This window comes from Salvelinus fontinalis, chromosome 26 (genome assembly GCF_029448725.1).
Source record: "Salvelinus fontinalis isolate EN_2023a chromosome 26, ASM2944872v1, whole genome shotgun sequence".
Lineage (NCBI taxonomy): Eukaryota > Metazoa > Chordata > Actinopteri > Salmoniformes > Salmonidae > Salvelinus > Salvelinus fontinalis.
This window is the reverse complement of record NC_074690.1, coordinates 27,368,834-27,392,867: the sequence shown is the minus strand read 5'-3', so window position 1 is coordinate 27,392,867 and position 24,034 is coordinate 27,368,834. Positions and strand designations below refer to the sequence as shown.

The following is a 24,034-nucleotide window of genomic DNA, read 5'->3' as shown; positions in this document are numbered from 1 at the left end:
TGAGGGTGTAGAGGGCCCAGACTGCTCTCCACCCAATGTCAAAATGGGTAATTGCAGGAAATTTGCTGTAAAACAGAGATTGCTTTTGTTAATCCCTGCCCCTTTGCGAATTAGTAGGTAGAATTGCAGAAATCTTGCTTTAAAACGGTAACATTTTCTTTATGCCCCATGGCAAAATGTGTTGAATTGCAGGAAAGGAAATGGTCCCCACCTTCAATAGGGGGACTTAAAATGTTTTGCAGCGAGGTGGAGGGCACCCCAACCAAATACCTTTAACGGCCGCCAAAACGGCTAGAGCAAGCCCTGGAACGAAGCAAAGCTGCATTTTATAATTATTACAACAGGGAACAGGGCCTAGGTAATACAATGGGAAGCCTCTCTCTCTCCCCAGGTTTCGACTGTATTGTCGAAACCTGCCACTACGCAGCGCACTGCCTTCTCTGAAATCCCCCACGACTCAGCCTCCCGCCTGTTTTAACAACGAGGTAAAGCATTATCCATCGCTGAATTAGATTTCATCCTTTAGCCTACTCATTTTCTTAACCTCTTTTTCTGAATGAAATAGCTGTCTCTCTTCAATGACATGTGGATGCCATCATCATCATTTGAACACCACACCTGTCTCTCCACTGACATTGGCAAGACATCCTGTGAATGATACGTACATACATACATACATTGTAGACAGCTAACGTTATTATATTTGATATTATCCTGAGATTGTCATTAGCGTTGCTCATTCCATGATATAGGATGGCTAAATTACAATGCATAGTAGACTATTGCATAAGGTTTTCTGTTTCTTGCAGCCCGATTTAACACACAAAGGACCTATTTCGTTCTCAGCATGTGCACGCACGCAGGTTACAAAAGCATGTCAGAAAACCTACATGACCTAAAGTGTGATCCTGGTGAATGATAGTAGGCTATCGCTTATCATCATCATCATCATCATCATCATCATCATCATCATCATCATCATCATCATTTGTTGGAGGGGGGGGGGGGGGGGGGGCTAAAATTGATTTATTCCACCGTTTCAGTTCAGCCGGACAATCTTAGCCTAGGCTACTTTGTTGTGATCATTTACACCACAGGACAAGACATGTCCATTCTAACAGGTCGGTGAAGAACAAAGTAGCTTACTAGAAATGGGGTCTTGCATGGGACTTTGATTAAACAGGTTGTGGCGGCCATATAGATCATATTAAATGAATCATTTTAATTATCCTATTAGTATTATATGTAGGTGGCTGGATCAATGCACGTGCAGCAGCTCATAATTCAAGACCCCTTGTGGGCGTAGAAAATGATTGGGGAGAAAAAGGAGGAGGGACAGAAACTCCGCGAAGAGGAAGACTCCAGACAAGGTGATGCAACTCTGAAAATTCTGAATTGACACAACCTGCCACCAGATCTATACGACACCACGCTATGGTAAGCAATCAATGACACAAAACATTGCAATAAGATGATCATACATTATTATAGCTATCTTTCTTGGTACGTTCAGTAGTTTGAAAAGGAGCATCAATCAACTTTAATGTTAACCCACAGTAAAGACATGGGCACGTAACTTAGGCTAGCCATGTGTGGATGCTGAAATATATGATTTTTGCCTTGACTTTACTAAAGTTAATTAAAATTAGCTTGCTAGTTAGCTAGTTGTTTACTCTGAGAATGATACACATTTGGTAAGAAGGACGAGATAAATAGCAATGTCAACGCTAGCCCATACAGTGTTAGCTTATTCACTCCAGTTATAACAGGTTATCTGCAACTGGCTGTACTTGCTATTTGTAATATCACCGTTACTTCTTTTTGGATAAACTCATGCTACAGTTGTGCCTTGGTTACAGATATTTAAAACCAATTTCAACATTGCTACTCAACACGTGGCAGTGTCAGATAACGTTAACCGTAGGCTACTTCCCTAGTTGTTGTTATGACATCATGGAATGGATATGTTGACGATTCTCACAGCGTATTTTAACAGACATTAGATGCTGTGAGAATCATCAACATATCCATTCAATGATGTCAGGGCTTCATCAGTATAGAAGAAGTCTCTGTGGTTTCATAAAGTAACGTTGGACATTTCTCAACAAGTTAACTTAGTTTAAGAAGTCAACAAATATTAAAGGCACATTTTGCCGTTTCAACATCCTGACACTGTTTGGTAAACTGCGGGATTGGGTTTGGTCAGCCTGGGGAAATAGCGTAGCTCATCATCCTATAATTCATAGATCAAGCTGGTGTTATTAGACATATTTCGGGGCCTGTTTGTTTACACTCAAATTATAGGAAAACATAAACAATGGACTAATAGAGCCTGAGATCTTCCATTATGATAATATGATACAGTTATACTAAGCATGAGACATGTGTAAGTTATATTTAACTAATTTCACCCATTATAATCAATGTGTATCATTCCATGCGACTGCTGTAAATATTGGACTGTAGCTTTAACTTAACACCTGTAATCCCTATGAACATTTGTGGATTTCCCCTATTTAATGTGTTTGTTAGTAACAGTAACCTTTGGTTATTGTCAGTTGTTGTCTATAACCATACTCACTCTGATTCTTGTGTAAAAGCTGGGAATTAGACTATGTCTTTAAAAGTCTTGTGAGAATTTTAAAATGGCGAAACAATTATTTGGTTTATTAGTTCCTGAGTGACTGTTATTGTTATTAGTGGCAGTGTGATTTTTTCAAAAGACCTATTTCTTCCGTGCTGCTGCTGTGAAGTGGTGCTACCCCCAGAGGTCAATGTTGCCATTGCAAATGTGATGGTTGTAATGGTGTAATATCACTTGTCTCAGTATTTCAACAGGTTGGACCGAAACCAGTTTAAAATAATATTATGCATTCATGTCAGTTTTATGTATAGTATGAGTTTTTTCTTTTTTCATATTCTAAAAATAGGGTACTTTGTCAAGTACAGGTATGTAAACTACTACTATGGCTTATGAAGTCATCTAGGTTTCTTTCATTTAAATATCCACCCCAAACGCCGCCTTGTTTAACAGGATTATTTTCCAAACGTCAAAAATACTCTACATAAAACATTTGTAGTAGCCTAGTATAACTGCTACTATGGTTTGGAGATTTTGTTTTTACATTCATCACTTACACTGAGTGTACAAAACATTAGGAACACCTTCGTAATATTGAGTTGCACCCCCTTTTGCCCTCAGAACAGCCTCCATTCGCTGGTGTATGGAAAGAGTTCCACAGGGATGCTGGCACATGTTGACTCCAATGCTTCACACAGTTGTGTCAAGTTGGCTCAATGTCCTTTGGGTGGGGGACCATTCTTGATACACGCTGTTCAGTGTGAAAACCCCAGCAGTGTTACAGTTCTTGACTCACTCAAACCAGTACGCCTGGAACCTACTAGCATACCCCGCTCAAAGGCACTTAAATATTTTGTCTTGCCCATTCACCCTCTGAATGGCACACATACACAATCCAAGTCACAATTGTCAGGTGTTCCTAATGTTTTGGTCCAATCAACATTTTTGTTTTAACTGTTTGGACTAATGATTAGCCTACACCCCTGGGGTGTATTCATTACGGAAACTGTTCGAGAACCAAACTGACGCAAATGGAACGAAACGGGACCTACATTAATTTGTCTAATAGAAACTCTTGCTTGCGTTTTCCGTTTGGAGTAAACAGTTTGTTACAAAATGTTTTGCAACAGACTAAATTTTTTGCCACAGAATCGGCATGAAGAAGGATTTTTCAGCTTTGTGACATGGATGACAATTGAGACACGGATGTGTGCCATTGAGGGTTAATGGGCAAGACAAAATATTTAAGTGCCTTTGAACGGGTTATGGTAGTAGGTGCCAGGCGCACTGGTTTGTGTCAAGAACTACAACACTGCTGGGTTTTTCACACTCAACAGTTTCCCGTGTGTATCAAGAAGGGTCCACCACCCAAAGGACATCAAGCCGACTTGACAACTGTGGGAAGCATTGGAGTCAACATGGGCCAGCTTTCGAAACCTTGTAGAGTCCATGCCCCAACAAATTGAGGATATTCTGAGGGCAAAAGGAGGGGTGCAACTCAATATTAGGAAAGTGTTCTTAATATAGGCCTAAATCAAAGGCATGTGTGGTAGGCCTAGTAAGCTTGTAATACATACAGTTGAAGTCAGAAGTTTACATACACTTAGGTTGGAGACATTAAAACTTGTTTTTCAACCACTCCACAAATTTCTTGTTAACAAACTATAGTTTTGGCAAGTCGGTTAGGACATCTACTTTGTGCATCACACAAGTAATTTGTCCAACAATTGTTTACAGACAGATTATTTCACTTATAATTCACTGTATCACAATTCAGCCTTTCAGGTTATGTAGATATAGGACTTGTTTTACTGTGGATACAGATACTTTTGTACCTGTTTCCTCCAGCATCTTCACAAGGTCCTTTGCTGTTGTTCTGGGATTGATTTGCACTTTTCTCACCAAAGTACGTTAATCTCTAGGAGACAGAACGCGTCTCCTTCCTGAGCGGTATGACGGCTGCTTGGTCGAATGGTGTTTATACTTGTGTACTATTGTTTGTGTAGATGAACGTGGTACCTTCAGGCATTTGGAAATTACTCCCAAGGATGAACCAGACTTGTGGAGGTCTACAATATTTTTTCTGAGGTCTTGGCTGATTTCTTTTGATTTATCCATGATGTTGTTGGAATTGGCCAAACTTTGATCATTGAGATAGTAAATGAATGATAGGAAATGAAAGAGACTGGGTTATGTCAGAAGTTAATGGTTCTATGAAGAAAAACAATGGACATCTGTGGATTAGATGAAGGAACGTGTTGAGGTCAGAAGGTGAAGACAGATTCTCTTAAGGCAGTAATAAAGGTTTATCATCCTGTTACCCTCTTTATTAGCTTCTTGTGGAGCCATAAACTGTAAGGATTGGAGGAGGAGTGTCTTAAGTAGGATGTATATAAACTGTAATGGAGAGAAATGTTTGGCTGTCTGATTACAGCTGTACAGAACATTTGGGAATAATTAAACTTGGTTAAAGCTTCTCTAGTGTCCGTGAGTTATTTACTCTGAAAACCTGAACCTAACAGTGTCAAGCAAAGAGGCACTGAGTTTGAAGGTAGGCCTTGAAATACATCTACAGGTACACCTCCAATTGACTGAAATGATGTCAATTAGCCTATCAGAAGCTTCTAAAGCCATGACATAATTTTCTGGAATTTTCCAAGCTGTTTAAAGGCATAGGCAACTTAGTGTATGTAAACGTCTGACCCACTGGAATTGTGATACAGTGAATAATAAGTGAAATAATCTGCCTGCAAACAACTGTTGGAAAAATTACTTGTGTAATGCACAAAGTAGATGTCCTAACCGACTTTCCAAAACTATAGTTTGTTAACAAGAAATTTGTGGAGTGGTTGTAAAACGAGCTTTAATCACTCCAACCTAAGTGTATGTAAACTTCCGACTTCAACTCTGTATATATATATATATACAGTTGAAGTTGAAAGTTTACATACACTTAGGTTGACATTTAAAAAAAAATGTCCTCTGGTCTGATGAAACAAAAATTGAACTGTTTGGCCATAATGACCATCGTTATGTTTGGAGGAAAAAGGGGGAGGCTTGCATGCCGAAGAACACCATCCCGACCGTGAAGCACGGGGGTGGCAGCATCATGTTGTGGGGATGCTTTGCTGCAGGAGGGACTGGTGCACTTCACAAAATAGATGGCATCATGAGGATGGATATGTATGTGTATATATTGAAGCAAAATCTCAAGACATCAGTCAGGAAGTTAAAGCTTGGTCGCAACTGGGTCTTCCAAATAGACAATGACTCCAAGCATACTTCCAAAGTTGTGGCAAGATGGCTTAAGGACAACAAAGTCAAGTTATTGGAGTGGTCATCACAAAGCCCTGATCTCAGTCCTATAGAAAGTTTGTGGGCAGAACTGAAAAGCGTGTGCGAGCAAGGAGGCCTACAAACCTGACTCAGTTACACCAGCTCTGTCAGGAGGAATGGACCAAAATTCAGCCAACTTATTGTGGGAAGGTTGTGGATGGTTACCCAAAACGTTTGACCCAAGTTAAACAATTTAAAGGCAGTGCTACCAAATACTAATTGAGTGTATGTAAACTTCCGACCCACTGGGAATGTGATGAAAGAAAAAAAATCTGAAATAAATAATTCTCTCTACTATTATTCTGACATTTCACATTCTTAAAATAAAGTGGTGATCCTAATTGACCTAAGACAGGCAATTTTTACGAGGATTAAATGTCAGGAATTGTGAAAAACTGAGTTTAAAGGTATTTTGCTGAGGTGTATATAATCTTCTGACTTCAACTGTATATATATCATATATTTGTAATAATGACAATTACAACAATACTGAATGAACAATGAACCCTTTTATTTTAACTTAATATTGTCACGCCCTGACCTTAGAGATCCTTTTTATGTCTCTATTTTGGTTTGGTCAGGGCGTGAGTTGGGGTGGGCATTCTATGTTTTGTGTTTCTATATGTTTCTATTTCTTTGTGTTTGGCCGGGTGTGGTTCTTAATCAGAGGCAGCTGTCTATCGTTGTCTTTGATTGAGAACCATACTTAGGTACCCCTTTTTTCCACCTGTCTTGGTGGGAAGTTGACTTTGTTTAGGGCACATAGCCTTTAGCTTCACGGTTTGTTTTTGTAGTGTTTATTCTTTTGTTTTAAAATCCGGAAGCTATCATTTCGAAAACAAAACGTTTATTCTTTCAGTGAAATACGGAACCTTAACGTATTTTATCGAACGGGTGGCAACCCTAAGTCTAAATATTTCTGTTACGTTTCACAACCTTCAATGTTATGTCATAATTATGTACAATTCTGGCAAATTAGTTCGCAATGAGCCAGGCGGCCCAAACTGTTTCATATACCCTGACTCTGCGTGCAATGAACGCAAGAGAAGTGGCACAATTTCCCTAGTTAAAATTGCCTGCTAACATGAATTTCTTTTAACTAAATATGCAGGTTTAAAAAAAATAGACTTCTGTATTGATTTTAAGAAAGGTTTATGGTTTAGGGTTAGGTACTTTCGTGCAACGATTGTGCTTTTTTCGTGAATGTGCTTTTGTTAAAACATCACCCGTTTGGGGAAGTAGGCTGTGATTCAATGATAAATTTACAGCCACTGCATTGATTATATGCAACGCAGGACAAGCTAGTTAACCTAGTAATATCATCAACCATGTGTAGTTAACTAGTGATTATGTTAAGATTGATAGTTTTTATAAGATAAGTTTAATGCTAGCTAGCAACTTACCTTGGCTCCTTGCTGCACTCGCATAACAGGTGGTCAGCCTGCCATGCAGTTTCCTCGTGGAATGCAATATAATCGGCCATAATCGGCTTCCAAAAATGCAGAATATCGATGTTATGAAACTTGAAATCGGCCCTAACTAATCGGCCAATTAATCGGTCGACCTCTAGTATAAATGTGAGTTTCTGTGCCTCTGCTTCCACACACATTGTTTTCACCATATCGTTTGTGGCGGTAATATATAAGTAGGAATGGTTCAAATGGGAATGATTTTCCCATGATCTAAGGGCGCTCTCTGGTTTATATTTATCTTTTAGATTAGAATAATTTTCATTTGGATTTTTAAGGTTAACCACTTTACAATGATTTTCGCGATCCCGTTTTTCATATCAGGTGAGTCATGACCCCTAGTTTGGTAACTGCTGACATACAGTAGGGTCTCATGGTCCCCTTCTGTGTCTTCATCTGTTTCTTTCTTGTTAACCATTTCCCATCCTGGAGTCTGAGACCTTATAGGAATCTGTGGGAGAGAAGAGGCATAGCGTAGACACTACACATAACTCTACTATCATCATCATCATGATTTATACCATGTTATCCACTCTTACACTCTTAGAAAAAAAGGTGCTATCTAGAACCTAAAAGGGTTCTTCGACTGTACCCATAGGATAACCCTTTGAAGAACCCTTTTTGGTTCCAGGTAGAAACCTTTTGAGCAACCGTTAATAATGTAATTACAAACCCTTTATAAACTCTATACAAATAGAACCTTATTGAAAAGTGTTACCCGATTTTCTTGTCATTTGCTACCAATACATTTAACTATCACTTAATAAAACCGCTCAAAACTGATAACTATTGAACCAAAATTGTGTAGTGCCTAGTTTACGTATACATTTTGAGAACTGCTGAACACTACAAAAAATTGAGTCGAGCATGTCAATTACTCATTCAGTTGTAATGGTGTGCATGCAAATTTGCTACATTCTCCTCTATGCCAATCTACACCTATGATTTTAAAATCCTGTCTTGCAATGGATAAGAGTATCTGCGACTAACGGGTAAATGTTATGTATATGTAAAATTATAAATGTATCAATTGACAACAATTTAGGTTGGTATAGGGTTAGTTTAGATTTAAGCAATAAGGCCCAAGTGGGTGTGGTATATGGCTAATATACCTCAGCTAAGTGCTGTTTTATATGGCCAATATGCCCTTAGCCGTGGTATATTGGCCATGTACCACAAAACCCAGAGGGGCCTTATTGCTATTATAAACTGATTACCATCTTAATTAGAGCATTCAAAATAAATGTCTTGTCATATGCGTGGTATATGGTCTGATATTCCGTGGCTGTCAGTCAATCAGCATTCAGGGCTCGAACCACCCAGGTTATAATACAACTACTAAGCTGTTTCAGTAACCGCATCAACTATATTTTCTATCAACTTCTGGAAACATCTGTCTGGAAACACTTCTGGAAACATTTTGACCACTTTCCAAACAACTTAGACAAAAAAGAGCATATGAAATCTTAGTCTATAAATAACTTAAACCAATCAAGAGAGACAGCTGCTTTAGTAACCACATCAACTACTTAAATTAGGTTAACTTTCCGCTGTTGAATTTACTGCCTTGGAACTTTCAGAATTGTCAGAGGTAGAGCACAAGGAGGAGCACATTCTAAGACTGATTATGCCACACAGCTCACTCCAACCCACTAAAATAGCCCACTATAACAAACCTACACTCACTAAACACTACAATAGCTATCCCACATAGTATAGCTAACCCTACCTATCTACAGCAATCACTACTACTACTGCTGGGCTACAGTCACTATTTCCACTACAACGGCAGTCATTACGTCTATTGTTACTATCCAATTAAAGGCTACTATCCCACTGCTTATTATACAGTCAGTACTACACTAGCCTACATTTTTCAACACTAGCCTCTAAAAACTAACATAAATACTTTGACAGCTAAAGCTAGTCACACAATTTTACTTCATGTAAAATTACCCTTTCTAGTTTGTATCAGATCATTTGCATAATGCTGTTAGTTAGGCTATGACACGACACAAGTAGTCTGCTCTTACATAAGGCCAGGCCAATGTTCACGGTCACCGACAACCGTTGTAGGGGGGGCTTTTCCCTGTGGCTTTTCTCTGCAACTTCACTATTACTATTACACTTCGTTATTATCAGTAACATTTAATTATTATTCAAGTTATTACTTCTAAATATGAGTCTAGTATACAAATTAAGAAATGTCTGATTGGAGAGGAATTCCCCAAAAATACAGATTCCGATTTTGACCCACGAAACCATTCACACCAAGTCCGATAAGTTTTTCTCTCCACTTTTCCGAACAATTCGCATAACGGCACCAACACTGTGGTCATTCTCTGTAAAAATATTAGGTTAGAGGCTATACATCCTATAGGACGAATCATGAAAGGAGCTTGGCTACGTTTAATTCACTTGCACCCCATTGAATAAGAAGAAATGTAAAACTGGCATTTTAGGAAACTTTTTGAATGGACATAGAGAATTAGTGAACTCATACACACCCACCTAAAAAACCATGAAAGCCGCCTGCAGCGCTTCTCACTCAGAAACATAAGCAAATCACATTTGTCCTTTCCCAAAAATGTATTAAAAACCTTGCCTTAGCATCAACTCCTTTCTGTCGGATATAAAAAAATTGTCTACATAATAGGATGATACAAAATCAATGTAGCCTATCATATAAATTGAAAGGCAAAGTTTTAAGGGGGATGTATAGAAACAGCTGTGATAGGCATGAAGATGAAATTGACAACCATTAGAACATTGAAACACATGCACAACAACCTGTCCATAGCCTATTGATCAACCTGTCCATAGCCTATTGATCAACCTGTTCATAGCCTATTGATCAACCTGTCCATAGCCTATTGATCAACCTGTCCATAGCCTTTTGATCAACCTGTCCATAGCCTATTGATCAACCTGTCCATAGCCTATTGATCAACCTGTCCATAGCCTAATGATCAACCTGTCCATAGCCTATTGATCAACCTGTCCATAGCCTAATGATCAGCCTGTCTATAGCCTATTGATCAACCTGTCCATAGCCTAATGATCAACATGTCGATAGTCTAATGATCAGCCTGTCTATAGCCTATTGATCAACCTGTCCATAGCCTATTGATCAACCTGTCCATAGCCTATTGATCAACCTGTCCATAGCCTATTGATCAACCTGTCCATAGCCTACTGATCAACCTGTCCATAGCCTAATGATCAGCTGTTGATTTTAGTGAAGCAATGGGTGGTAATTCTGACACTACATTTTCTTTTGATTGCTTTATCTAAATCTGTGCAACCACTTACTGATAGGGGTAAACGCCGGCAGATATTTTTTTATTTTAGGGTTGCCTATAGCACAGGTAGTCGCCTAGATTCACTTTAGCAGGTCTATAATATGTAGCATAATATATAGACTATATGAAGGATGCATTCATATATTAATTCACTTCTAACTTAAATATCTCTCTGTCTTCACTGTTTCCTTCTTGCACAATTCACGCCACTCCACTGACCTATCTCTTTCTTCTCTTTCTAGCTCTTGAACAAGTGGCCTATTTATAGACAATGAACAGCAATATAGTTTGAAACATATTTTGAGCTATTTTTAAAAACAAATATAGGCCTATTTTAGGAGACAAGCATCGATCGATCCTCTTGCTTGCTGAAAGGCTATAAAATAGTGTTACGTCCGTCGTCGGAATGAGACCAAAGCGCAGCGTGGAAAGTGTTCATCGTACTTTATTTGAATGAACACCAAAAAACAACAGGGGACAAGGTCTTGTCCCCTGCCATAATCTCCTCCCATGTCCATGATGTCCTCCACTCACTTTTCTCCCGAGCCCAGGATCCCTGCTCCTCCTGTCCACGCTGCTTGGTCCTTTGGTGGTGGGATGTTCTGTTACGTCCGTCGTCGGAATGAGACCAAAGCGCAGCGTGGAAAGTGTTCATCGTACTTTATTCGGATGAACACCAATAAACAACAAAGGATAAACGAACGTAAAGTTCTGCAGGGCTCAACAGCTACTCTGCAAAAACAGCATCCCACAAACTAGGGTTGAAAACAGGCTGCCTAAGTATGATTCCCAATCAGAGACAACGATAGACAGCTGCCTCTGATTGGGAACCATACCCGGGTAACAAAGAAATAGAAATCTAGAATGCCCACCCAAATCACACCCTGACCTAACCAAATAGAGAAATAAAAAGGCTCTCTAAGGTCAGGGCGTGACAAATAGGCTACAGCATTGGCAATGCACTGGCAGGGAAGTTTGAATGGCGAGAGCGACGTGTAGCCTAGCTCTGGTGTGATGTGATAACATTGGTTACATTGATACCTTGCTGCACGGATGCATTGCAAGCGTAAAAAACAGGCAGAGAGAAATTAATTAATTTATTCACATCACGAATCCACAAACCTGTCAGTAACAGTGCATGGCCTGTTAGTGGCGGTGTCCCAGATAACAATTTCTATTGGTCAATATCGTATTTTTGCATGCAAAGACGCAAAAATCGAACCTGTTACGAATAAATAATTGATTGATTGTTGGAAAACAATATTCATTTATCGTATAAATATTTTTCTTCCAAATGTGTCGGACGAAAATAACGGACTTGGTGAGAAAGGGCCTTTCCAGAAAATAGGCCTTTTACAAGATTAAATCATGACAGGAGCGTTTGATTCTTATTAAAGAGAGAGAGTCCAGACAGGCTACTTTAGAAAACTTTCTGAATGGACATATAGGCCTATAGTGAGAATCTGTGAACTGACACGCACACCCGCGTAAAAGGATCCGTCAATCAAAGCCCCCAGTATGTCAGACTCAAGCAAATATTTCTCCTTTCCTTAAAACATATTAAAAAACCTATGCCTACCATAGGCTTTCTGAAAGTAAGGTATAAGATAATGAATTGACAAGGAATGTTTGAAAGGGAAAGAAAGCTATGCGATAGTATGAAGATGAAATTGACAATCATTAAAATAGAAACAAATACATGGAACATGTCCATAGCCTTTTTATCAGCGTTGATTAGTCTATAAATTAAGAAAAGATTCCGTATCAAATTACTTCTTGCCAGGCTGGATAGGATTGGTAGCATTGTCCATTTGGCACAACATTAGTGCATTATAGACCTCCGAGCCAGAACAACTTTGTCGGCTGCTGTTTAATAATTAATGAATAGTCAGACACATCCAACCTTTTTTAAAGGTGCACTTTTTGAAATTGCTACACCCTTTCCTGGTTGCAAAAATTATAATAGTTCGCCTAATTTCAGTTTCTGACAAAACAAGCAAGTATAGTGTAAAGAATCATTGTACCATCTTAACCACTGTGAAATATATTTTCCATTACCAAAAATATTGTATTTTCAGCAGTTTGAACCTGGTGTACAAAACCAAAAGTAAACCACACAAAAACAAAACTTAAGAACGGGAAACATAGAAATAGTGCACATAGAACAGATCTACCGCTTCATAGACTTGCTTTCAATGAGAATGACAGATCTATAACTCACATTTTATATGTGGATTTGGTCGGGTCGCTCTCAAAAGTTACATATTGCAGCTTTAAAAGAGACAAGCAAGCAATGAAAACATGCATTGTATAAAAGAAAGTCCACACATCAAACATTTTTTTTACTGAAGTGCCATAGCCTATGGGCTAGCGCTTCTACATCCCCACAAGTCTAGCAGATTAGCTGCTTGAGCATCAAACAACAGTTGGAATGAGGAGGAGATGTAGACAGACTACGTTAGCAAAACGATTTCTTATGATCACTAGTAAACAGTACCGCTATTAGGTCAAGTTTATCTACATGAAAATAAAGTTAATAAAAATGAATGAAAAATGAATGTAGGCCTATTTACAAGCATCTCGCTACACTCGCAATAACATCTGCCAATCATGTGTATGTGACCAATACAATTTGATTTAAACAAGTTTTAACTTATTTATGTTTCTCATGGTGGTCTTCATCCATAACCATCAGTTAGAAAGTTATTCAATTACCGTCACAGACATAGCTGCATTGAAATTCAACAATGCACTACATCAAAGCAGTGTGTAGCCTAGACCTACTGAGTAGACTACATTCCAGTTATCACAGTGTGTGAATGAGGAAAGTGTCTCTGTGACACTCACTTGTGCATTGTGGTAAGACGCTCAAGAGGAGGTATGGGTGAGAGACAGACAAACAGAAACAGCACATAGGCCCTAATGGAAATTTTCCAAAGCTCTATAATGAATCTGAAAGTAGATTGCTGTGTCCACTGTGTACTTTTGCTTTCATTGTTGTTTTCGGGAGGGTGTTAGCGGTGCATATCAAACAACTAACCAGGCGTATACAAGAGGACATTTCAGAATGCCAGCCATGCAGTATTTTGAGTAGCAGGGATTAGTGTTGCCACGTAGGGCTGTGGCGGTCACGACAATTCGTCAGCCCGGTGATTGTCAAAGAAATAACTGTCGGTCTTATGGTAATTGGCGTTAATTAACATAAACACATTTTGCATTTCCTGGCTTCCACACAAAGCCTACAAGCCACTGATGCAGACCTTTGGAACATCTACATTTTAAAAAGTCTAATACATCCATGTAATATAGCCTACACCTTCACAATGAATCCATTATTTATTTTAGACAGGTCTGAAGAAGCATGATATGAAGAAAATGTAGTCTATATTAGAAGAACAGAGTTGCATAGTTGTCCTGATCTGGCTATGCCAAATGGCTGTGGGCTACACTAGTTTCTTAGAATTCCATGGCATTATTTTATATTATTTTATAGTATGAAAAATACAATTGAACAAAGCTGAATAAAATAGAAAGGATATTTTCTCCAAATGATTTGAGAGAGTGCGCACATGAGGCTATTCTGTGTTCAGTGGTTAACAAAGAAATAGGTACTCCTATATGCTTAATTTAGAGTTATTAATGTAACTTTAGTTGTTCTACAAATGATGGGCTATATGTTTAGATTTGTAATACGTTGTAAAGCTGCATGATGCAACACTAGTGATGCTCTTCGTTTTTTTGTGCAGGCTGTACACACTTATCAGTCTCTCATTCACAATTTGACAAGCACTTGATATTGCCTCGAATTTCACGGCTGCATCCCTTTTGTGTGGCCGTAATGCACCCTTAAAAGATCCATGCCTTTTGTGGCCATTGTGCCCTTGGCCCGGTGTGCTGTGTTGTACCCTTCTCCCTGAGTGCTGCGCGCTCTGAAACACCTCTCACATGGGTCTGCATCACGTGATTGGGTTGTTCTCACAGGCTACAAGTGAAGACAGATATGGGACGCAACTGCGCGTGTCCTTCTACAATTCCGAGGTGCATATTGAACTGTCCACATTTACTTTTCGTCAGCCAACAAGATGAGTAGGTCTGACGAACAGCAAAATGTGTCAATGTCAGTCTACTAACCCCCATAGTACAAAAGTTGACCTATTCTGTGCGTGAAATAAATATTCCAAACATAGTCTGGGACTATTGTGGAATGCAATAGATCCCAAATGAATACAACCACTAGCATCAACAACAAAAAAATGCATTGTGGCTGACGCAACAGATTAGAACGTTTAGCTTTAAATGTTGATAAACTATTAGGTTATTTCTTCACATTATAAGCGCAGCAATGCACACATGGTAGTAGGCTATAAGCGCAAATGTTCCATTAGCGGAAAACACCAATATCAAAAGTGACCGCAAATGCAATTTTGCATGTAATGCTTTTATTATAAAGGTGCATTTTTATGGTGAAAATTATCTCCCCCAAACTTGAAACTCACACACTGTTTATGTATGTGTCACGTTCCTGACCTATTTCTGTTAGTTTGTTGTATGTGTTAGTTGGTCAGGACGTGAGTTTGGGTGGGCATTCTATGTTTTCTGTTTCTATGTTGGTTTAAGGGTTGCCTGGTATGGCTCTTAATTAGAGGCAGGTGTTTGTCGTTCCTCTAATTGAGAGTCATATTTAGGTAGGTTGTTTCACAGTGTTCGTTGTGGGTGGTTGTCTCCTGTGTCAGTGTTTGTCGCACCATACGGGACTGTTCGGTTTGTTTTTGTACATCGTCATTTTGTGTAGTCTATTTTCCCTGTTCGTGCGTTCTTCGTGTTTAATGTAAGTTCGTCGTCCAGGTCTGTCTACTCCGTTTGTTGTTTTGTTAGTTATAGTGAAGTTCGCGCCTTGGTTCCATCACTACTCCTCCTCTTCGGTTGAAGAGGAGGAGGACCACCGTGACAGTATGACAGTTAGGCTCTACACCCCTTGTAAAGCAGATTAATGTGCTTAATTTTAGTTTGGTCACTTTAGTTGTGACACAAACCGTATCAAACATATAGGCCTATGGGATAGGCTACATGAGGTGTGGGACTATGATTTGAAAAAGTCGTCAAAAAAAGTATTTATTTGTTGCCTTATGCTGGGCATAATTCACAAGTGATAGGCTAATATTGTCACCCATCACACTATTCTTGATGTAATCTTGTCTTTACATATATTATTTAGTATATGTGTGTATGTTGGCTACTAATGACTGTTTCATATGATACTACAACATTTTTCAGCCATACTGATCTTAAGAACCCGCTGCCGGCTGTTATATAATGTTTATAATTTTTTTTAAATAAATTCTGTTATGTTTTTTAGGCAACAGCAACTCTTCTCTTGTATGTGCCTGTTCAATAATGTCCACTTCACTTTCATGCACATATCACGTGTGGCAGCTGTAATCTGCCAGCTACATCCACTTCCAGCCATCACTCACCCGTGCTTCTCTCCGTCTGCTCTTCATGCACATCTATTCCATCAGCTTTTAAAATGTGAAGTTGGAGACCCTGATGAGTCTCCCGTTGTTAAATTTGTACATTTGATACATTGGAGAAGCGCGCAGAGCGAGAAAAGTTGATACATGGTATATCGTTTAATCCCTGTGTAAACATATAGGCCTAATGTAAGCCTAAACTATCAAAAATCTATCTCTTTCTGGTGCTCCTTAAATTCTGTTTGGTGCCCAGTGGTCTAAATCAAGGTCACACAGTGATTTTTGGTAGTCTTAAACAAATCTACTTTGAAAACAAAAGTATACATGTTACACACATGGTTATGGGCTTAAAAAAGGAGACACCTGTACCATGTCAGATATAGAGTTGATTCAATTTTACACTTTATATACAGTACCAATCAAAAGTTTGGACACACCTACTCATTCCAGGTGACTACCTCATGAAGCTGTTAGAGAGAATGCAAAGAGTGTGTTATTTCATAGTTTTGATGTCTTCACTATTATTTTAAAATGTAGAAAATAGTAAAAAATTTAGAAAAACCCTTGAATGAGTAGGTGTGTCCAAACCTTTGACTGGTACTGTATATCAGAGGGAGAGAGAGAGAGATTTCCTCTTACTGACACAATGGCATGTATATTACTTTCTGCCATTCCTCCAGCCAAATCACAGGAAGGCCTTTGCAAATAGGTAGGCCTTTGCAAATAGGTAGGCCTTTGCAAATAGGTAGGCCTTTGCAAATAGGTAGGCCTTTGCAAATAGGTAGGCCTTTGCCATTATATGCAGTATTCTATTATACAGTGAACAGTGGGAAGTTAAATGCAATATGTGTTGTATTGAGTAGAAGTGGGAATATCAGTGACAGGTTTTTTTGTGTAGCACATGCGCATCGCGTTTAAAAAACTGGAACAAGTATGGAACAAGACGCTATGCCACTGAAGTTTCCTCCCCGTGCTATCACAATACTATGTTGTTCAACAGCCATGTTTTGCTGGCCCATAATTGCATGTTTTTTGGCCATTTTTATCATCGTCATTCATGCTGGTATGAAATGATCGGCCTACCCTCATCTGATCTAGTCAAACATTTGAATTATCTGTCCTGCCTCTTCTGTTTGTATTGATTTGAGATTTTATGGCAATAATATGTTAATGTTGTCATTGGTTGAGTGAACTAGTGGAATGCAGGGGGATTTGCCCGAAACCACATCGACTCAATTTCAGAGTAATAACTCACGCATGGCTGTCAATTAGAGATATGCACCAAAATTCAGGGGCCTCACACAGATCTTAGGTTATTAGCAGTTACTAAGGTTAGATTCAAACTACAACTTACATAACTGTGTGGTAGCTAAAAACCTAAATGGACAGTGGGGAATTTACTTTACTTTTCCGCTGGACTGGTGGATAATCATTAACAGGTTATCTGATCGAAATTGGAACCACTATTTTTTTAAATTTTTAATTTTTATATTTCACCTTTATTTAATCAGGTAGGCCAGTAGAGAACAAGTTCTCATTTAAAACTGCGACCTGGCCAAGATAAAGCAAAGCAGTGCGACACAGACAACAACACAGAGTTACACATGGAATAACATGGAATAAACAATAAACAAGCCAATAACACAATAAACAAGTCAATGACACAGTAGAAAAAAAGAAAGTCTATATACAGTGTGTGCAAAAGGCATGAGGAGGTAGGCAATAAATAGGCCATAGTAGCGAAGAATTACAATTTAACAGATTAACACTGGAGTGATAAATGAGCAGATGATGATGTGCAAGTAGAGATACTGGTGTGCAAACGAGCAGAAAAGTAAATAAAAACAGTATGGGGATGCGGTAGGTAGATTGGGTGGGCTATTCACGGATGGACTATGTACAGCTGCAGCGATCGGTTAGCTGCTCAGATAGCAGATGTTTAAAGTTGGTGAGGGAAATATAAGTCTCCAGCTTCAGCGATTTTTGCAATTCGGTTGAAAAGCATGCATTTGGTTTTACTAGTGTTTAAGAGCAGTTGGAGGCCACGAAAGGAGTGTTGTATGGCATTGAAGATCGTTTGGAGGTTAGTTAGCACAGTGTCCAAGGAAGGGCCAGAAGTATACAGAATGGTGTTGTCTGCGTAGATGTGGATCAGGGAATCACCCGCAGCAAGAGCGACATCATTGATATATACAAAGAAAAGAAATCGGCCCAAGATTTGAACCCTGTGGTACCCCCATAGAGACTGCCAGAGGTCCGGACAACAGACCCTCCGATTTGACACACTGAACTTTGTCTGTAAAGTAGTTGGTGAACCAGGCAAAGCAGTCATTAGAGAAACCAAGGCTATTGAGTCTGCCGATAAGAATGTGGTGAAAGCCTTGGCCAGGTCGATGAAGACGGCTGCACAGTACTGTCTTTTATCGATTGCGGTTATGATATCGTTTAGTACCTTGAGCGTGGCTGAAGTGCACCCGTGACCGGCTCGGAAACCAGATTGCACAGCGGAGAAGGTACGGTTGGATTCGAAATGTCAGTGATCTGTTTATTAACTTGGCTTTCGAAGACTTTAGAGAGGCAGGGCAGGATATATATAGGTCAGGCTGGTAATAGGGGTTGCAACAATGGCGGCGGATAGTTTTAGAAAGAGGGGGTCCAGATTGTCTAGCCCAGCTGATTTGTACGGGTCCAGGTTTTGTAGCTCTTTCAGAACATCTGAAAGAGCTGCAAAACCAGATAGTTTGGCTATCTGGTTTTGGGTGAAAGAGAAGCTCAAAATGTACTTGTCACATGCGCCGAATACAACAGGTGTAGGTAGACCTTACAGTGAAATGCTTACTTACAAGCCCTTAACAAACAATGCAATTCTAAGAAAAATAAGTGTGAAGTAAAAAATAGATAAGTAAAAAAAAATGAATAAAATAAATATAACAAAAATAAAAGTTACAAATAATTAAAGGGCAGCAGGAAAATAACAATAGCGAGGCTATATACAGGGGGTACGGATACAGAGTCAATGTGCGGGGGCACCAGTTAGTCGAGGTAATTGTTTTCAATCAGAGCACGACGGTAAATGCCGTTGAGGCTGGCGGTGAAAACTGTCAGCCACCACGGTAGACGGGACATGCCACCAGAATTCAAATATTTCAACGTCTGAGCGTAGCGTTGTTTTCTACCGGATGTTGATTTGCACTGTTTGTTTACTGAAATCACCATAGCAACGCATACTGTCGTGCTTGCTTGCTTTTCCTGTCACCCTCTTTCTTGCTTTCTTGTCCTTTTATACCGACTGGTATGACGTTTTTTGCACCCCTCGTCTAAACGCAGCATAAGTGGTTTGTCAGTATTGAGGTCAATATTTGCCAGGTTCCAGTCTGACAACAAGCCCCTACATTACCCTAGCCCTTAAGAACAACCCCCCAGCAGTAACCACAGGAGGCAGTTCTGACTTAAGTTTGATCCTCTTGAGGTGGGTTGTGAAGATCTGCACCTACCACTTGCAGACACAGTTCCCAGTGATATCAACAATACAGTCAGTGCCCGTTACTGAGCCAAGGCCTTATTCCACTAATCCAGTGAAAAGATTAACCACGACTGGCCTAGCGCACGTGCTTCTGTGTGTGTGTGTGCTTGTGTGTGCTTCTGTGCACGTGTGGGGTGTTCAGTGCATGGAGGGCCCGTAGATGGTAGCAGAGATTATGGCCTTGAAAAGAGATTCCACATTCACAGCATTCACAGCATTCTCAGCAGCATTTGGCTAGAATGTCTGGCGTAGAAGGAGTTCACAAAGTGATCTTCGTATGTCATCACTGTTCATTCAACAATAGCTAATTAAACCACCCCTACCCGCATGGCCTGAAACTGACATTTCCAACTTGTTTATGTAACCCATTATTCTTTGTTGAGTAACATCTAAATGTTTGTTGTACCTCTTATACCACAAAAACATACATTAGATATATATACAGATACCATTATATATATATATATATATAGCCTTTTTATATAAAAAAAAAAAATATATATATATATATATATATATATATATATATATATATATATATATATAAAGGCTACATTAATTTCTCAGCTGAACAGATACCGTTACATTGTTCCATGAGTTTGGATGCTTCTTGATCATGCTGTAAGTAAATGCCAATGTACAGTTTGAGCATGTACCAACCTGTGTCTATGTCAGTCTGAGTTGTGGTTATTCATAGGTTACCTCAAGCTTCTGTTTACTTGAATAAACTCTGTCATACAGTAGATTCAGATTGATTCTTTACATTTCCACTCGTCCTCATCAAAGTTATGGCTCTTGCTCCTGTTTTACCCTCTTAGCCAATATTTAGTGTGTCTATTTTGAGATTGCCTTATTGTTAGTTGGACTGAAATGAGCTTGTATTTTGTTTTCAACCATTGCAAAGTAAACATTCCAAAGAGAATATGCTTGGCTTTATTACAGCCAAACATCCTTAGCAGAAACCGTAAACCCCAGAATAGTGAAATTCAATGCTTTGTGCAGCTCCACTAAACCACGAGGCTGACACTAGGCCTAGCTCGTATCTGTCTGTGCCTGGTGTAGTAGTGGGGTGTGTGGTGCTCCATAAACATAGTATTTACTGGCTTAATGCCAGTAAATACTATGATAATAACTTTAAGAAATTGTTTCTAGAATGTGTCTTTCCCAATTTCACACTTAGCTGGTTCAATTTGGTTTTAGTAAACTCCTTCAGGAGGTGTAAAAACACAATCCTAGGCAACACAGTGACTACGGTCTGGTTTTAATGATGGACTCTTTTGGCATAGAGAACCTACGTCACTTCCTACGTCACTACTTTATCCGCTGGAATAAAATGCAGAATAGTAGCTAGCAAGATGGAGATCACAGAAGTTATTTTTAATGAGTGCTGTTCGCAAGTGGCTAGTTGGCATCTAGTACCTTAACTAAAACCACTGCAAAGGTTTTGCGTGCAAACTTTGTTTTTGAATTGTGACCGTCTGGATGGCTGCCTTGGTATTTGTTGGGAGAGCCCTGATCCCCCCCCTTATTGATGTAGGCAGTGATGTAGTTCCTCTATGCCAAAAGAGTCCATCATTGAAACCAGACCCTAATCACTGTGTTGCCTAGGATCGGGTTTTCGAGACTAAGCAGAAAGTGCCATGGGCCTAGCCCAACAAGCAGCAGTGAGGAACTGTAGTGTGAGCCCCCAGTGCTATCTATAGGGTGGTGGGTGGGTGGAGGGCATGTGAGGAGGTGTAGTATCAGGTAGCTACAGAGACAGTAGGAGGAGGCCAATCTTACCATAGCAGATTGTCATTACTGCTTGTCCTGTAGTGATGAGGGAAAATCTATACAGTTACATATTGCAATATTAAGTATTGATTTATTTTTATTTTTAATTATGGGTAGCGTTAGTCGGCTGTACCTGGTTATAAACAAATGTGCTCATGCTCTCTGTCGTCTCCCTCAGACATATAATGAGTAATATGTGTGGAACATCCAATCGCAATAAAATCACATTGTCGAATCGCAATACATATAGAATTGTGGTAATCGCAATACATATCGCATCGACACCTAAGTGTTGTGATATTATCATATCGTGAGGTCCCTGGCAATTCCTAGGCTCATTATCCTGCCATTGCTTAGGATAGGAGTAGTGGAGTTGGAGTTCAGCTAACACCATTTAGCCTAAAATTGACCACTAAGAGGCTAAAGGACAAGGGCCAAGTGAGTTTTAGGACCTGTCGACTGGAGAAAGCCATTGTATGAATGAATCTGTTTGATGTTATGGCAGACATCCGCATGCATGTTTTACCCATTTCTTCTATAATCCCTGCCAAAGCCAATAATGATATCATTGTCGTTAGTATATATTATTGTAGCCTACTTCAAATGATTGGGTCTCAATTCGAAGACCATATCTGGATAATATGTATAAGCCACTTCTAGATCCATTTGTTTGGCAACAATAACTGGGTAGCATATCTATCTTTTTTATTATTATTATTATTATTATTATTATTATTTTTTTAAAATACATTTTATCCCCTTTTCTCCCCAATTTTCGTCATATCCAATCGCTAGTAATTACTATCTTGTCTCATTGCTACAACTCCCGAATGGGCTCGGGAGAGACGAAGGTCGAAAGCCACGCGTCCTCCGAAGCACAACCCAACCAAGCCGCACTGCTTCTTAACACAGCGCGCCTAAAACCCGGAAGCCAGCCGCACCAATGTGTCGGAGGAAACACCGTGCACCTGGCCCCCTTGGTTAGCGCGCACTGCGCCCGGCCCGCCACAGGAGTTGCTGGAGCGCGATGAGACAAGGATATCCCTACCGGCCAAACCCTCCCTAACCCGGACGACGCTAGCCCAATTGTGCGTCGCCCCACGGACCTCCCGGTTGCGGCCGGCTGCGACAGAGCCTGGGCTCGAACCCAGAGACTCTGGTGGCGCAGCTAGCACTGCAATGCAGTGCTCTAGACCACTGCGCCACCCGGGAGGCCAGCATATCTATCTTGACTGAGAACACATGAGGGCATCCAAACTGTCCACCGGACTTTGAATGCTTTAACATGATTGAATAGAGTTAACAGCACCACCCCGGAATGGCTATTCCTCAACAGTTGGGTGGCTAAGCATAATAAACATTCAGTTTGTGATAAAAGCACCAAATTTGGCACACGTTAATTCATTCAACATTCTCTCCCTTGTTTTGAGCCGGCATATCAGGAAATTGACCAAGAAGTTGTTCCTGTAAGTTGTGTGCTGTTTACTCCTTCATCATTGTTAATGCACAATATTTTCCGCATGTGATTCAAGCTGACTCAAATACAGCTGATTCAAATAACTAACTCATCATCAAGCTTTTTGAATTTTTGAATGTTATTTTTTTTTTTTTAAGGAGCAGATCAGCTATGATATTGCAGATTGTGGCTTCTATCAATGTAATTGTCTGCATCATTTCCAATCCCCCATATATTTTTTTCTATCTTTATTATTTGCCCCTAACCCTACCGCCCCTCCGTTAATTGGAGTTAACTAATTAACAACAATACTTAGGCTTCTACTTCCAGTTTATACATACTATATACATTTTACGGATACAGTAGATTTTGCATTCGATATCTTTTGTTTGTTTTTAGTCCCAGCCTTCAGCTACCCTCAACCCCTCCCATCTATCTCTGAAGACCATCCAGTTTTGATTTCTAGCTGCCATATATTTTTCCACTGTTCTGAGATGTTTTACAAAAGTTCTTAACCTTTCTATTATAATAATTTCTACAGATTGTATGTTAAAGATAAACATTCATCAAGCATTGACTATTTGAATCAGCTGTGTAGTGCTATGGCAAAAAACAAAATGTGACCCGTTTCAGGGAGCTAGGCGTATGTCACACGTCACTACTTCACAGGAGAGGCATTTGAAGCGTTATCAAAATGCTTTTTTGGGCAGAAATTATTTCGGGAACTTAAACTTTCATGTGTCTTAATAACAAACTTGTATATCATCTGTATATATGAATACAATTGTTAAATTACTAGCCAAGTTGGTTTAACCATTGAAAAAAGACAGGAACCTTCCCGCTAGCCATGATTGGATGAGATAATGAATGGGCTGTGCATGCCGAGAGATGAGTTTGGAATGGTCTGCCATGTAGCGTGCTTCTGTCTATAACATGAGATGCTCAGTATGTGTAGATAATCCTTGCTACCGCAGCTTTTTTGAAAGATATAACGTTAGCCATGGAGAAAAGTGTTTCTACCGCTCTCAACAACATTGCCGCCCTGAATTTAGCAGGCACTATCGACAAAGATCAATAGGAAAACGTTGTGATGGACTACTTTCTGCACACGGTCAGTATGAAT

The 24,034-nt window shown here is 39.6% G+C and overlaps 1 protein-coding gene across 1 annotated transcript in view; it reads left to right on the top strand.

Moving 5' to 3' along the window:
• Positions 1-432: 432 nt before the first annotated feature.
• Positions 433-24,034, top strand: part of LOC129824034 (sodium- and chloride-dependent glycine transporter 1-like) — a 100,994-nt gene continuing 77,392 nt past the window's right edge. The window contains exons 1-2 of the mRNA XM_055883307.1: positions 433-485; positions 1,238-1,437. The gene's annotated coding sequence lies outside the window, so the exon portion shown is untranslated. The remainder of the gene's footprint in view (positions 486-1,237; positions 1,438-24,034) is intronic.